The sequence below is a fragment of the Giraffa tippelskirchi genome, chromosome 5 (genome assembly GCF_054371585.1).
Source record: "Giraffa tippelskirchi isolate mGirTip1 chromosome 5, T2T-mGirTip1v1.2.pri, whole genome shotgun sequence".
NCBI classification, from domain to species: Eukaryota; Metazoa; Chordata; class Mammalia; order Artiodactyla; family Giraffidae; genus Giraffa; species Giraffa tippelskirchi.
The window spans coordinates 104,352,106-104,368,982 of record NC_137279.1 but is presented as its reverse complement, the minus strand read 5'-3'; the positions used below and the strand labels follow the sequence as shown (position 1 = coordinate 104,368,982).

Here is a 16,877-nt window from a genome sequence, read left to right as displayed (position 1 = left end):
CCAGCTAGATAACTGCTATGGTTAATGTTGATTTTTAATAATGTATATTTTAGCTTTTCATTAGCACATTTGTAAATTTAAGTTTTAATAAATATTGTATTCCATAAAGAAGTTAATATAGAGTACTTCCAGTTGTATGCTTAAGCCTCAACACAGTCAGACTCAGGTATACATATTCATTCCAAGCATAACTTAATAAAATTTGAATAATTTGAGTGCGTACTCTGTGTACTATTTCATCTGCAATCCTTGTAGAACAATACATTCCTGCATTTAAACTGTATTTGAAATAAACAATAATAGTATTGTAATTGTAAAAATGAAGAAACAGTAGTTACTTCAATTTTGTTATTCTGTATGACTACATGGAGTTGTTATTTTTTTAAAATTTAAACAGTGGAACAGAGCGAAAACTGAGGTGAGATATTTTTCTTTCCAAAGTACAAGTTTTAGTTCATATGTTAAATTTTTAATGATCCTGGACAATATTTTAAAAATTGAAATATGTTCTGCTTTAACTTTTTGTTTTTAAGCTAAAGAACAAATCAAGAAAATATTGCTCTAGTGGTACAATTTAGTCATTGTATAAATTGACCCTTCTGCTGACATTTTGGTCATATTAAATTTTACTAACTAATTATTAGACAGTTATTTCCATAAAGTATTTTGCATAAGATTCTAGGTTGATATAAAAGTTATTGAATTCTACACCTTTGTCCTACAGGAATTTGAAGTACCTTTCAGTCATTTGGAAAATTGTTCTAAAATTAGAAACTGCTTTATAATTTTTTCTGAATTTCATAAAGTAATTTGAAGTCAAAACCAATACCAACATGAAAGGGTAACAACTCAGTGGAGCTCAAAAAGCAAAAGAGGCAGTTTCAGCAGTGTCTGGATCTGTTTTGAAATGTGTAATGCCTTCAACGTTGCCTAGACTTTATGAAAATTGTGAGGAGTGCAAGTTGGCACATCCAAAGCGTGCATACGAGAAATAGCACAAGATTCAGATGACAAAGGGATGAAAGACAATAATGAATCATTTACTATAAGCACTGACAATGCGGAAGAGAAAGGAAATGTTAGTAAGCGTCAACACTGACAGGATTTTTTTTTTTTTAATGGAGAAGAAAATGATACTAGTAAAGCCAAGACTTTGATGAAGAAGAGACAGTGAATGATATTTTAATCTATTTTGATATTTCTGCTTGGTCAATACTATTTCCAGATGAAGAGAGTTAATCCAGTTAAGAAAGGAAGTGAATCTTTTTGGAATAAATATGAACCTTTCTCTGCAGTTCAAAGAAGAGGAGAAAAGAGCAAAGGAAGCAGTCAATACTTGACAACTTCATGATTTTATAAATCCTTACCAAACACTGAAAAAAAAGATGCCAGTGTTTTCCAATTGAAATAATTGTTTTTGTCTGTAGACTTTGGATGTTGGGACAAAAAAAAATGAACATCCAATCTTGTAGCTGACTTTAAACCTGGTAGAAATTAAATTCTGAGGTCTGGGAGATATCTGAACAATATCTCTCCTGCTGTTTTTGACCACTATTAATTGTATTTAATGACTATTACTGAAAAGTTTGTCATGTCAAAGAAGGGATATCAAAAAAGGATTCACTAAAGGTATCAAATTGATGACTGTGTCATTATTCATTAATAATATCAATAATTCTTCTAAAGCAATCATTTTGATGATAGATATGAGTGACTTGTTGAAGTCATGTTTTTGATGACTTTTTTAGATTTCAAAAAATCCACAGATGAGCAACAATTAGTATGTTGTTGTTGCTATTTACTCACTAAATTATATACAAGTTTCTTGTGACCCCATGTACTGTAGCCCAATAGGCTCCTCTGTCCATGGGATTTCCCAGGCAAGAATACTGAAGTAGATTGCCTTTTCCTTCTCCAGGGTATCTTCCCAACCCAGGGGTCAAACCCACATCTCCTGCTTGTCAGGCAGATTCTTTACCACTGAGCCACCAGGGAAACCCAACAAATAATATAAAAATATGAAAAATTGCTTATCCTTTGTATTCAGTTCAGTTCAGTTCAGTTGCTCAGTCGTGTCCATCTCTTTGCAACCCCATGAATTGCAGCACGCCAGGCCTCCCTGTCCATCACCAACTCCTGGAGTTTACCCAAACCCATGTCCATCGAATCGGTGATGCCATCCAACCATCTCATCTTCTGTCGTCCCCTTCTCCTCCTGCCCCCAATCCTTCCCAGCATTAGGGTCTTTTCCAATGAGTCAACTCTTCGCGTGAGGTAGCCAAAGTATTGGAGTTTCAGCTTCAACATCAGTCCTTCCAATGAGCACTCAGGACTGATCTCCTTTAGGATGGACTGCTTGGATCTCCTTGCAGTCCAAGGAACTCTCAAGAGTCTTCTCCAACACCACAGTTCAAAAGCATCAATTCTGCGGCACTCAGCTTTCTTCACCGTCCAACTCTTACATCCATACATGACCACTGGAAAAACCATAGCCTTGACTAGATGGACTTTTGTTGGCAAAGTAACGTCTCTGCTTTTAAATATGCTATCTAGGTTGGTCATAACCTTCCTTCCAAGGAGTAAGCGTCTTTTAATTTCATGGCTGCAATCACCATCAGCAGTGATTTTGGAGCCCCAAAAAATAAAGTCTGACACTGTTTCCACTGTTTCCCCATCTATTTCCCCATCTATTTCCCATGAAGTGATGGGACCAGATGCCACGATCTTAGTTTTCTGAACGTTGAACTTTAAGGCAACTTTTTCACTCTCCTCTTTCACTTTCATCAAGAGGCTCTTTAGTTCTTCTTCACTTTCTGCCATAAGGGTGGTGCCATCTGCACGTCTGGGGTTATTGATATTTCTCCCAGCAATGTTGATTCCAGCTTGTGCTTCTTCCAGCCCAGCGTTTCTCATGATGTACTCTGCATATAAGTTAAATAAGCAGGATGACAATATACAGCCATGACGTACTCTTTTTCCTATTTGGAACCACTCTGTTCTTCCACGTCCAGTACTAACTGTTTCTTCCTGACCTGCATACATGTTTCTCAAGAGACAGGTCAGATGGTCTGGTATTCCTATCTCTTTCAGAATTTTCCAGTTTATTGTGATCCACACAGTCAAAGGCTTTGGCATAGTCAATAAGGCAGAAATAGAGTAGTGCAAATTAAAGCAACCTAATCATATCATTTTACATATATGAAACCAAATTATTATTATAATACTTAAAACACAAGTAAGACTAGCACATCTATATAGTGCTGATAGCAGTGAAACTTTGGACACCAACATGACAACGAATAGGAAAAAAAAAAAAACTAATGAAATGTCCATATATTAGGCCCAGGAGTCTTAAACCTTATACACCTTGGAGAATATATACACACATGAATATATATGTAAAACATTGCTTGTATAAATTTCTGTATAAAATATACAGATATGCCATAGTTTATTCTACTTACCTATATTTGAGAATTTAGAATATTTCCATTACTTTGCAATTACAAAACAAAGCTGTAATGTGCAGCTTTAGTTTCATATTGTTGGGGGAGCATTTTTTTTTTTTGAAGAGTATTTTAAGGTAAATTTCCAGAGGTGAAACTTAGTCAAAAGGTAAACACATACCTAATTGTGTTAGATATTTCTACCTGTGTACTCGTGCTCAGTTGTGTCTGATGTTTTTATGACCCCATGGACTGTAACGCACCAGACTCCTCTGTCCATGGAATTTTCCAGGCAAAAATACTGGTGTGTGTAGCCATTCCTTTCTCCAGGGGATCTTCCCAACCCAGGGATCGAACCTGGATATCCTGCATTGCAGGCAGATTCTTTATGATCTGAGCCACCAGGGAAGCCCCAGATATTTCTCCATTTCTCACCAAAAAGGTTTATGCTAATTTGGATCCCTATCAGCAATGTATGACTATGCTTGTTTCCCCAAAGCCCTGCAGGCAGAATGTTTTCTCATGTTTTTCTCATTTTTGACAGTATTAGAGGTGAGAAATGATATCTCAGTTGTAGTTTTTGTTTTGTTTTACATTTGGGTCCATCACACGTTTTTATTGGCTTAACCATAGTCATAAAATTTTTAAGTTAGAGAACAACTTTAGGTGTTTTAAAAAATTGCAAATAGATAAAACATCTTACCACTTTTAAGTGTACAGTTCTCTGTTAAGTACTCACATTGCTGGTGCAGCCAGTCTCCAGAAGTTTTTCATAGTGCAAAGCTGAAACTCTATACCAATTAAACCACTACCTATTTCTCCTTCGCTAGGGCCCCTGGAAATCACAATTTTACTTTTCTGTTTTGTGAATTTGACTACTTTAGATACTTTGTACAGGTGGAATCAGTGTTGGTTATTTTGTGACTGGCTTTTTTCACTAAATATAATATCCTCAGTGTATATACATGTTGCAGCACGTGTTAGAATTTCCTTCCTACTATGTACCACATTTTGTTTATTCATTTATCTGCCCATGAATACTTGGGTTTCTTCTACTTCTTGGTTTTATGAATATTACTGCTATAAACAGAGGTGTACAAATATTTCTTAGGGCTACTAGTTTCAGTTATTTTGGATGTATACCGAGAAATGAAATTGCTGTATCACATAGTGATTTTTTTCGTTTTTTTGTTTGTTTGTTTGAGGAATTGCCATATATTTTTCCATAGCAGCTACAGCATTTTACATTCCACCAACAGGGTGCAAAGATTCCAGTTTCTCCACATTCTTCCTGGATATTTTCTGTTTTTGATAGTAGCTATCCTGATGGATGTAAGATAATACTTCATTATAGTTTTGATTTACATCTCTCTAATGGTTACTGTCAAGGCAAATTGGAAGTGGTCAAACAGGAGATGGCAAGAGTGAACACTGACATTCTAGGAATCAAAGGTCCATCTAGTCAAGGCTATGGTTTTTCCAGTGGTCATATATGGATGTGAGAGTTGGACTATAAAGAAAGCTGAGTGCTGAAGAATTGATGCTTTTGAACTGTGGTGTTGGAGAAGACTCTTGAGAGTCCCTTGGACTGCAAGGATATCCAAGCAGTCCATCCTAAAGGAGATCAGTCCTGGGTGTTCATTGGAAGGACTAGTGTTGAAGCTGAAACTCCGATACTTGGGCCACCTCATGCGAAGAGTTGACTCATTGGAAAAGACCCTAATGCTGGGAAGGATTGGGGGTAGGAGGAGAAGGGGACAACAGAGGATGAGATGGCTGGATGACATCATCGACTCAATGGACATGGGTTTGGGAAAACTCTGGGAGTTGGTGTTGGACAGGGAGGCCTGGCGTGCTGCGGTTCATGGGGTCACAAAGAGTCAGACACAAATGAGCGACTGAACTGAACTAAATGGTTACTGATGTTGAACATCTTTACATATGCCCACTGGCCTTTTGTATATCTTCTTTGGTAAAATGTCTATTTAAGTCCTTTGCACATGTTTTAAATAGGGTCTATTTTGGTTGTTGTTGAGCTGTGCATGCGTGTTTAGTTGCTCAGTTATGTCTGACTCTTTGCAACCCCATGGACTATAGCCCGCCAGGCTCCTCTGTGCATGGAATTTTCCAGGCAAGAATACTGGAACAGGTTGGTATTTCTTACTCTAGGGGATTGTCCTGACACAGGGATGGAACCCATGTCCCCTGAATCGCCTGCATTGGGAGGTGGTTTCTTTACTACTGAGCCACCTGGGAAGCCCTTGTTGAGTTGTAGGGTTTTTTTAAAATATATTCTGGTGTTATATATATATATACATACATATACTTGCACATATATATATGTGTGTGTGTGTGTGTGTGTGTGTGTGTATAGTTTTCAAATATTCTTTCGCATTCTATTAGTTGCGTTTTCATGCTATTGATGTAATTACACAATTATACATGGCTGCACTTGAGGTTTTCATTTCAATGGAGTCTCGTTAACTATTTTTACTTTTATTGTCTGTGCTTTAGGTATCATATCCAAGAAATCATTGCAAAGTTCAGAGTCATACAGCTTTCACCCTGTGTTTTTGTCTGTTTTTTACAGTTTTAGCTCTTGAGTCTTTGATCCATTTTTGTATATGTTATAAGATAAGGATCCAGCTTCATTATTTTCCATGTGGATATCTAATTTTCCCACTGTAGGTTTTTGAAGAGATTGTCCTTTCCTTGCTGAGTGGTCCTGACACCCTTGTCAAGAATCATTTGACTGTATATACAAGAATTTATTCCTGGGTTCTCTAATCTATTCCATTGGTGTATGTTTGTGTTTATGCCAGTATTACATTGTTTTGATTATTGCAGTTTTGTGATGTGTGTTAGTTGCTCAGTCGTGTCTGACTCTGCAACCCTGTGGACTGTAGCCACCAGGCTCCTCTGTCCATGGAATTCTCCAGGCAAGAATACTGGCGTCAGTAGTCATTACCTTCTCCAGGAGATCTTCCCAACCTAGGGATCAAACCCTACATCTCCCATACTGCAGGCAGATTCTTTACCCTCTGAGCCACCAGAGAAGCCTTAAGAGTAGGAAGTGTGAGACTTCTAACTCTGTTCTTTTTCAAGAATCTTTTGTATGTACAGTTTCCTCGAGATTCCAAGTGAATTTTAGGATTTTTTTTTTTTTTTGGCGAAAATGCAACTAGATTTCTGATAGTGATTGTATTAACTCTGTAGATTTCTTTGGGTAGTATTAACATTTTAGCAGTATTAAGTCTTCCAATGCCATGAACACAGCTGTTTTCCCATTTATGTATATTGTCTCTAATTTTTTTCCACAGTGTTTCATAGTTTTCAGTGTATAAATCACCTCCTGAGTTAAATTTATTCCAAAGTGTGTTATCTTTTTTGATGCTGTTGTAAGTAGAATTTTCTTAATTTCCTTTTCACATTGTTCATTGTTAATGTACAGGAAGAAACACAACTGATTTTTTGTGTTAGTAGTATGTTATATGTTTGAAAATAGTTTTAAATTTAATTTAAAATTTATTTTTATTTTTTAATTTATTTTTAAAATTTTTCAGTGGGAGAATCTTTTTGTTTATTTTCATATTAGAATTTTTAAAACACATTTCTAGATCCCTTACTAAATTCTTATACTGCATGCTAAGAAAAGCAGCATATATAAAAGTGTGTGTAATATACCTACAGTAGTGCTTAAGAGAGAATTTCTAGATTTGCCTACTTATATTGGAAGAGAATAAAGCCTGAAAATTGATGTACCATGAATACAACTTAAGTGAGAAAAATGAAAAAGAATATACCTGTCAAGTAGAAACAAGGAAATAATCTTGATAAAATAAGGGGAAAAAGAGAAGATATAAATATCAGACTTTGAAAGAGCATGCTCTAACTTCACTTTTAACAGGGGTAAAAAGGTAAAATAAAATTATGATTAACTTTATTTAACACATTTGAAAGCTTATGAAATATTTAACTCCTAGAAGAAATATTAAGTTAACTGTATTCAATAAGAAACAGAAAAACTGAATTGTTCTATAACTATTGAAGAAATTAAATACTATTTTAAAAAACATCCTATGATGAAAATAACAAGCCTAATTTTGTAGGTAACTTTTACCAAACATCCATGGATTCAGTTCAGTTCAGTTCAGAAGAGTTGCTCAGTCATGTCCGACTCTGCGACCCCATGAACTGCAGCACACCAGGCCTCCCTGTCCATCACCAACTCCTGGAGACCACCCAAACCCATGTGCATCGAGTGGAAGTGAGAAATAGATTTAAGGGACTACATCTGATAGACAGAGTGCCTGATGAACTATGGATGGAGTTTTGTGACATTGTACAGAAGACAGGAATCAAGACCATCCCCAAGAAAGAGAAATACAAAGAAAGCAAAATGGCTGTCAGAGGAGGCCTTACACATAGCTGTGAAAACATGGGAAGGTGAAAAGCAAAGGAGAAAAGGAAAGATATGCATATTTGAATGCAGAGTTCCAAAGAATAGCAAGGAGAGATAAGAAAGCCGTCCTCAGCGATCAATGCAAAGAAATAGAGGAAAACAATAGAATGGGAAAGACTAGAGATCTCTTCAAGAAAATTAGAGATACCAAGGGAACATTTCATGCAAAGATAGCCTCAATAAAGGACAGAAATGGTAGGGACCTAACAGAAGCAGAAGATATTAAGAAGAGGTGGCAAGAATACACAGAAGAACTGTAAAAAAAAGATTGTCAAGACCCAGGTAATCACGATGGTGTGATCACTCACTTAGAACCAGACATCCTGGAATGTGAAGTCAAGTAGGCCTTAGGAAGCATCACTATGAACAAAGCTGGTGGAGGTGATAGAAGTCCAGTTGAGCTATTTCAACTCCTGAAAGATGATGCTGTGAAAGTGCTGCACTCAATATGCTGGCAAATTTGGAAAACTCAGCAGTGGCCACAGGCCTGGAAAAAGTCAGTTTTCATTCCAATCCCAAAGAAAGGCAATGCCAAAGAATGGTCAAACTACCGCACAGCTGCACTCATCTCACACGCTAGTAAAGTAATGCTCAAAATTCTCCAATCCAGGCTTCAGCAATATGTGAACCATGAACTTCCAGATATCCAAGCTGGTTTTAGAAAAGGCAGAGGAACCAGAGATCAAATTGCCAATATCCGCTGGATCATCGAAAAAGCAAGAGAGTTCCAGAAAAACATCTACCTCTGCTTTATTGATTATGCCAAAGCCTTTTACTGTGTGGATCACAATAAACTGTGGGAAATTCTTCAAGAGATGGGAATACCAGACCACCTGACCTGCCTCTTGAGAAACCTGTAGGCAGGTCAGGAAGCAACAGTTAGAACTGGACATGGAACAACAGACTGGTTCCAAATAGGAAAAGGAGTACGTCAAGGCTGTAATTTGTCACCCTGCTTATTTAACTTACATGCAGAGTACATCATGAGAAATGCTGGGCTAGAGGAAGCACAAGCTGGAATCAAGATTGCCGGAGGAAATATCAATAACCTCAGATATGCAGATGACACCACCCTTATGGCAGAAAGTGTAGAAGAACTAAAGAGCCTCTTGATGAAAGTGAAAGAGGAGTGAAAAAGTTGGCTTAAAGCTCAACGTTCAGAAAACTAAGATCATGGCATCTGGTCCCATCACTTCATGGCAGATAGATGGGGGAACAGTGAAAATAATGGCTGACTTTATTTTTCTGGGCTCCAAAATCACTGTAGATGGTGATTGCAGCCATGCAATTAAAAGACACTTACTCCTTGGGAGGAAAGTTATGACCAACCTAGATAGCATATTAAAAAGCCGAGACATTACTTTGCCAACAAAGGTCCTTCTAGTCAGGACTATGGTTTTTCCAGTCGTCATGTATGGATGTGAGAGTTTGACAGTGAGGAAAGCTGAGAGCCGATGAATTGATGCTTTTGAACTGTGGTGTTGGAAAAGACTCTTGAGAGTCCCTTGGACTGCAAGGAAATCCATCCAGTCCATCCTAAAGGAGATCCATCCTGGATATTCATTGGAAGGACTGATGTTGAAGCTGAAACTCCAATACTTTGGCCACCTGATGCAAAGAGCTGACTCATTTGAAAAGACCCTGATGCTGGGAAAGATTGAGGGCAGGAGGAGAAGAGGACAACAGAGGATGAGATGGTTGGATGGCATAATCTGCAAACACTACAAAACATCTTCCAGATCATAGAGGGGAAAAGAGAAACCATAATGGTCTTGTACAGTTGTGATACCAAAACCAGATAGAACAGTTTAAAAAATGAGAAATAGTACAGGTCAGAATCACTCATGAATATGTATTACAAAATCCTAAACAAATATTAGTAACTGAACTTAGCAATGTGTGTGGAAAAAATACACTATCACCAAGTAGTGAATATTCCAGAAGTCAGTTTATTTCAGAATTAGGGGAAAAAATCTAGTAATGCATCTCAAGATAAGCAAGAAAGTTATATGATTTTTGTTCAATAGATACAGAAAAAAATGTAAGAAAAAAAATGAAGGCATAAGAAATGTAGTGGAAAAGACACAAAAGTGTTAGTGGTAGCAAGTAATATAATTATTTATATGGAAAACAAAACATAACTGAAATATATGTGCATGTATATATATATAGAGAGAGAGAGAGCGAGAGAGAAATATACTAAATTCATGGAGGGAAATGGCAACCCATTCCAGCACTCTTGCCTGGAAAATCCCATGGACAGAGGAGCCTGGTAGGCTACAGTCCATGGGATCACTAAGAATCGGACATGACTGAGCGACTTCACTTTCACTTTTCACTTTCATGCATTGGAGAAGGAAATGGCAACCCACTCCAGTGTTCTCGCCTGGAGAATCCCAGGGATGGCGGAGCCTTGTGGGCTGCCATCTATGGGGTCGCACAGAGGCGTACACGACTGAAGCAACTTAGCAGCAGCAGCAGCATGGAGGGAAAGACCTAAATAATATGTGAAATAGATGACCAGTCCAACTTTGATTCATAAAACAGGACACTCAAAGCCAGTACACTGGGACAACCCAGAGGGATGGGATGGGGAGGGAGGTGGGAGTGGGGTTCGGGATGGGGGGACACGTGTACACCTGTGGCTGATTCACGTCAATGTATGGCAAAACCCACCACAATATTGTAAAGTAATTAGCCTCCAACTGAAATAAATAAATTGAAAAACAAGAAGTTAATTCTTGTCAGATTTAGTAAAGATTTGATCAGAATCCGAGTCCATTTTAGTTGCTGATTCCTAAAATGTCAAAGCTCACTCTTTCCATCTCATGTTTGATCACTTCCAGTTTGCCTTGATTCATGGAACTAACATTACAGGTTCCTATGCAATATTGCTCTTTACAGCATCAGACCTTGATTCCATCACCAGTCACTTCCACAGCTAGGTGTTGGTTTTGCTTTGGCTCCGTCTCTTCATTCTTTCTGGAGTCATTTCTCCACTGATCACCAATAGCGTATTGGGCAACTACCGACCTGGGGAGTTCATCTTTCAGTGTCCTATCTTTTTGCCTTTTCGTATTGTTCATGGCATTCTCAAGGCAAGAATACTGAAGTGGTTTCCCATTTCCTTCTCTAGTGGACCACATTTTGTCAGAACTCTTCACCATGACCCATCTGTCTTGGGTGGCCCTACATGGAATGGCTCATAGTATCGCTGAGTTAGACAAGGCTGTGGTCCATGTGATTCAGTTCAGTTCAGTTCAGTCGCTCAGTCATGTCTGACTCTTTGCGAACCCATGAATTGCAGCACGCCAGGCCTCTCTGTCCATCACCAACTCCCGGAGTCTACCCAAACCTATGTCCATCGAGTCAGTGATGCCATCCAACCAACTCATCATCCTCTGTTGTCCCCTTCTCCTCCTGCCCCCAATCCTTCCCAGCATTAGGGTCTTTTCCAATGAGTCAACTCTTCGCATGAGGTAGCCAAAGTACTGGAGTTTCAGCTTCAACAGTCCTTCCAATGAACACCCAGGACCGATCTCCTTTAGGATGGACTGGTTGGATTTCCTTGCAGTCCAAGGGACTCTCAAGAGTCTTCTCCAACACCACAGTTCAAAAGCATCAATTCTGTGGCACTCAGCTTTCTTCACCGTCCAACTCTCACATCCACACATGACCATTGGAAAAACCATAGCCTTGACTAGATGGACTTTTGTTGACAAAGTAATGTCTCTGCTTTTAAATATGCTATATAGGTTGGCCATAACCTTCCTTCCAAGGAGTAAGTGTCTTTTAATTTCATGGCTGCAATCACCATCAGCAGTGATTTTGGAGCCCCCAAAAATAAAGTCTGACACTGTTTCCACTGTTTCCCCATCTATTTCCCATGAAGTGATGGGACCAGATGCCATGATCTTAGTTTTCTGAACGTTGAGCTTTAAGCCAACTTTTTCACTCTCCACTTTCACTTTCATCAAGAGGCTCTTTAGTTCTTCTTCACTTTCTGCCATAGGGTGGTGTCATCTGCATATCTTAGATTGGTTAGTTTTCTGTGATTGTGGTTTTCAGTCTCTCTGCCCTCTTATGGAGAAGGATAAGAGGCCTATGAAAGCTTCCTGATGAGATAGATTGACTGAGGGGGACATCAACATATTAGGAATCAGTGAACTAAAATGGACTGGAATGGGAGAATTTAACTGAGATGACCATTATATCTACTACTGTGGTCAAGAATTCCTTGGAAGGAAAAAAAAAAAAAAGAATTCCTCGGAAGAAATGGAGTAGCCATCATAGTCAACAAAACAGTCTGAAATGCAGTACTTGGATGCAATCTCAAAAATGACAGAATGGTCTCTGTTTGTTTCCAAGGCAAACCATTCAATATCACGGTAAACCAAGTCTATGCCCAAACCAGTAATACTGGGATTGAAGAAGCTGAAGTTGAACGCTTCTATGAAGACCTACAAGACCTTCTAGAATTAACACCCAAAAAAGATGTCCTTTTCATTATAGGGGACTGGAATGCAAAAGTAGGAAGTCAAGAAACACCTGGAGTAACAGGTAAATTTGGCCTTGAAGTACAGAATCAAGCAGGGCAAAGGCTAATAGAGTTCTAGCAAGAGAATGCACTGATCATGGCAAACACCCTTTTCCAACGACATAAGAGAAGATCTACACATGGACATAACCAGATGGTCAACACCGAAATCAGATTGATTAAATTCTTTGCAGCCAAAGATGGAGAAGCTCTATACAGTCAGCAAAATCAAGACCAGGACCTGACTGTGGCTCATTTCATGAACTCCTTATTGCCAAATTCAGACTTAAATTGAAGAAAGTAGGGAAAACCACTAGACCATTCAGGTATGATCTAAATCAAATCCCTTTTGATTATACAGTGGAAGTGACAAATAGATTTAAGGGACTAGATCTGATAGACAGAGTGCCTGATGAACTATGGACAGCAGTTCGTGACATTGTACAGGAGACAGGAATCAAGATCATCCCCAAGAAAAAGAAATACAAAAAAGCAAAATGGCTGTCTGAGGAGGTCTTACAAATATCTGTGAAAAGAAGAGAAGCAAAAAGCAAAGGAGAAAAGCAAAGATATACCCATTTGAATGCAGAGTTCCAAAGAAAAGCAAGGAGAGATAAGAGAGCCATCCTCAGTGATCAGTGCAAAGAAATCAAGGAAAACAACAGAATGGGAAAGACTAGAGATCTCTTCAAGAAAATTAGAGATACCAAAGGAACATTTCATGCAAAGATGGGCACAAAAAATGATAGAAATGATATGGACCGAACAGAAGCAGAAGATATTAAGAAGAGGTGGCAAGAATGCACAGAAGAACTGTAAAAAAAAGATCTTCACAACCAAGATAGTCACAATGGTGTGATCACTCACCTAGAGCCAGATAGCCTGGAATGTGAAGTCAAGTGGGCCTTAGGAAGCATAACTACAAACAAAGCTAGTGGAGGTGATGGAATTCAGCTGAGCTATTTCAAATTCTAAAAGATGATGCTGTGAAAGTGCTGCACTCAATATGCCAGCAAATTTTGAAAACTCAGCAGTGGCCACAGGACTGGAAAAGGTCAGTTTTCATTCCAGTTCCTAAGAAAGGCAATGCCAAAGAATGCTCAAACTACCACACAATTGCACTCATCTCACATGCTAGTAAAGTAATGCTCAAAATTCTCCAATCCAGGCTTCAGTAATATGTGAACTATGGAATTCCAGATGTTCAAGCTGGTTTTAGAAAAGGCAGAGGAACCAGAGATAAAATTGCCAATATCCACTGAATCATCGAGAAAGCAAGAGAGTTCCAGAAAAACCTCTATTTCTGCTTTATTGACTACGCCAAAGCGCCTTTGTGTGGATCACAACAAACTGTGGAAAATTCTTCAGGAGATGAGAATACCAGACCACTTGACCTGCCTCTTGAGAAACCTGTATGCAGGTCAGGAAGCAACAGTTAGAACTGGACATGGAACAGCAGACTGGTTCCAAATAGGAAAAGGAGTGTGTCTACGCTGTATATTGTCACCCTGTTTATTTAACTTATATGCAGAGTCAGTTCAGTTCAGTTCATTTCAGCCGCTCAGTCCTGTCCGACTCTTTGTGACCCCGTGAATTGCAGCACACCAGGCCTCTCTGTCTATCACCAACTCCCGGAGTCTACCCAAACCCATGTCCATTGAGTCAGTGATGCCATCCAACCATCTCATCCTCTGTCATCCCTGTCTCCTCCTGCCCTCAATCCTACCCAGCATTAGGGTCTTTTCCAATGAGTCAACTCTTCACATGAGGTGGCCAAATTATTGAAGTTTCAGCTTCAACATCAGTCCTTCCAATGAACACCCAGGATTGATCTCCTTTAGGATGGACTGATTGGATCTCCTTGCAGTCCAAGGGACTCTCAAGAGTCTTCTCCAACACCACAGTTCAAAAGCATCAATTTTGCAGCCCTCAGCTTTCACATAATGAGAAATGCTGGGCTGGAAGAAGCACAAGCTGGAATCAAGATTGCCAGGAGAAATATCAATAACCTCAAGTATGCAAATGACACCACCCTTATGGCAGAAAGTGTAGAAGAACTAAAGAGCCTCTTGATGAAAGTGAAAGAGGAGTGAAAAAGTTGGCTTAAAGCGCAACATTCAGAAAACTAAGATCATGGCACCCGGTCCCATCACTTCATGGCAATAGATGAAGAAACAGTGGAAACAGTGGCAGACTTAATTTTGGGCGGCTCCAAAATCACTGCAGATGGTGACTGCAGCCATGTAATTAAAAGGCTGTTACTCCCTGGAAGAAAAGTTTTGACCAGCCTAGACAGCATATTAAAAAGCAGAGACATTACTTTGTCAACAAAGGTCCATCTAGTCAAGTCTGTGGTTTTTCCAGTAGTCATGTATGCATGTGAGAGTTGGACGATAAAGAAAGCTGAGCACTGAAGAATTGATGCTTTTGAACTGTGGAGTTGGAGATGACTCTTGAGAGTCCCTTGGACTGCAAGGAGATCCAACCAGTCCATCCTAAATGAAATCAGTCCAGAATGTTCATTGACAGGACTGATGTTGAAGCTGAAACTCCAATACTTCAGCCACCTGATGGGAAGAACTTACTCATTTGAAAAGACCCTGATGCTGGGAAAGATTGAAGGTGGAGGAGAAGGGGATGACAGAGGATGAGATGGTTGGATGGCATCACCGACTCAATGGACATGAGTTTGAATAGGCTCCGAGAGTTGGTTATGGAGAGGGATGCCTGACGCGCTGAAGTCCATGGTGTTGCAAAGAGTTGGACACGACTAAGCGACTGCACTGAACTGAACTGGTCCAAATCCCAATAGTGTTTTTATGGAACTTAGCGATTTGAGTCTGTAATTTATGTGATATGGCAAACAGCTGAGAATGGCAATGTCACGTTTGAACAAGAGGGTACAGTAGATTTTCTCTACAGATAAAAAGACAAATTATAAACTTAGAGCAATTAAAAACACATGGTTTTGATACGGAGAGAGGCAAATAGGCCAGTGAAATAGAACAGAGAGCCAAGAAGCAGAGCTATGTGTTTATGCATACTTGACACATGAAAAATGATTAACTTTTCTTGTTTTTCTTTTTAAAAAAAATTATTGGCATATAGTTGATTTCCAATGTTCTATTAATTTCTGCTGTACAGTGCTGAATTAGGTATACATTTACATATATCAACTTTTTTTTAAGTTTTTTTCCCATATAGGTCTTTTCAGAGTATTGAATAGAGTTCCCTGTGCTGTACATTAGGTCTTTAGTAGTTACCTGTTTTACATATAGTAGAATATGTTTATCTTTCCCAAGCTCCCAATTTATCTCTCCTGCAACTTACCACCTAGTAACCATAAGTTTGTCTTCTACATCTGTAACTCTATTTCTGTTTTGTAGATAAGTGAAAAATGATTATGTTTTCAAAAATCATACTTGGTCATTATCTAGCCATATTACAGTAAAATAGCTCCTGTCTTCACAGAAATCAGTTTTATGTGGATTATAAATATAAACAAGAAGAATAAAAAAGCAGAACTATTAATAACATAGATGCACCAATTGTCAAGGAATATATTGACAAACTGGATAATGTTAAATTTAAGAACTTCTAATAATCAAAACACAGCATTTAGAGAATGAAAACGAAACCACAGATGTTAATGCTATTGTTCAGTCCCTAAGTCATGTCTGACTCTTTGGGACCCCATGGACTGCAGCACACCAGGCTTCCCTGTCCTTCATCATCTTCTGGAGTTTGCTCAAATTCATGTCCATTGAGTCAGTGATGTAAACCTTCTCATCCTCTCTTGTCCCCTTCTCCTCCTGCCTTCAGACGTTCCAAGCATCAGGGTCTTTTCCAGTGAGTCAGTTCTTCACATCAGGTGGCCAAAGTATTGGAGCTTCAACATTAGTCTTCCAATGAATATTCAGGGATGATTTCCTTTAGGATTGACTGGTTTGATCTCCTTGTAGTCCAAGGGACACTCAAGAGTCTTCTCCAGCACCACAATTCAGAAGCATCAATTCGTCAGCATTCAGCCTTATTTATGGTCCCACTCTCATATCCATACATGACTACTGGAAAAACCATAGCTTTGTCTAGACAGACCTTTGTTGACAAAGTATCTCTGCTTTTTAATATGCTGTCTAGGTTTGTCATAGCTTCCTTTCCAAGGAGCAAGCATCTTTTAATGTCATGGCTGCAGTCACCATGAGCAGTGATTGTGGAGCCTACTGCTTCCACTTTTTCCCCTTCTATTTGCAATGAAGTGATGGGACCAGATTCCACGATCTTCAGTTCAGTTCAGTCGCTGAGTCGTGTCCGACTCTTTGCGGCCCCATGAACCGCAGCACTCCAGACCTCCCTGTACATCACCAACTCCCGGAGTCCACCCAAACCCATGTCCATTGAGTCGGTGATGCCATCCAGCTATCTCATCCGC

At 39.0% G+C, this 16,877-nt stretch overlaps 1 long non-coding RNA gene across 14 annotated transcripts in view; it reads left to right on the top strand.

Moving 5' to 3' along the window:
• Positions 1-16,877, top strand: part of LOC145507104 (uncharacterized) — a 228,230-nt gene that overhangs the window by 26,094 nt on the left and 185,259 nt on the right. The window contains exon 2 of one of the 14 annotated variants that reach the window (XR_014054578.1): positions 725-1,638. The exons of the other annotated variants lie outside the window; for them this stretch is intronic. This is a non-coding gene — a long non-coding RNA (uncharacterized LOC145507104). Of the gene's footprint in view, positions 1-724; positions 1,639-16,877 lie in introns of those variants that run through there. 14 annotated transcript variants of the gene reach the window in all.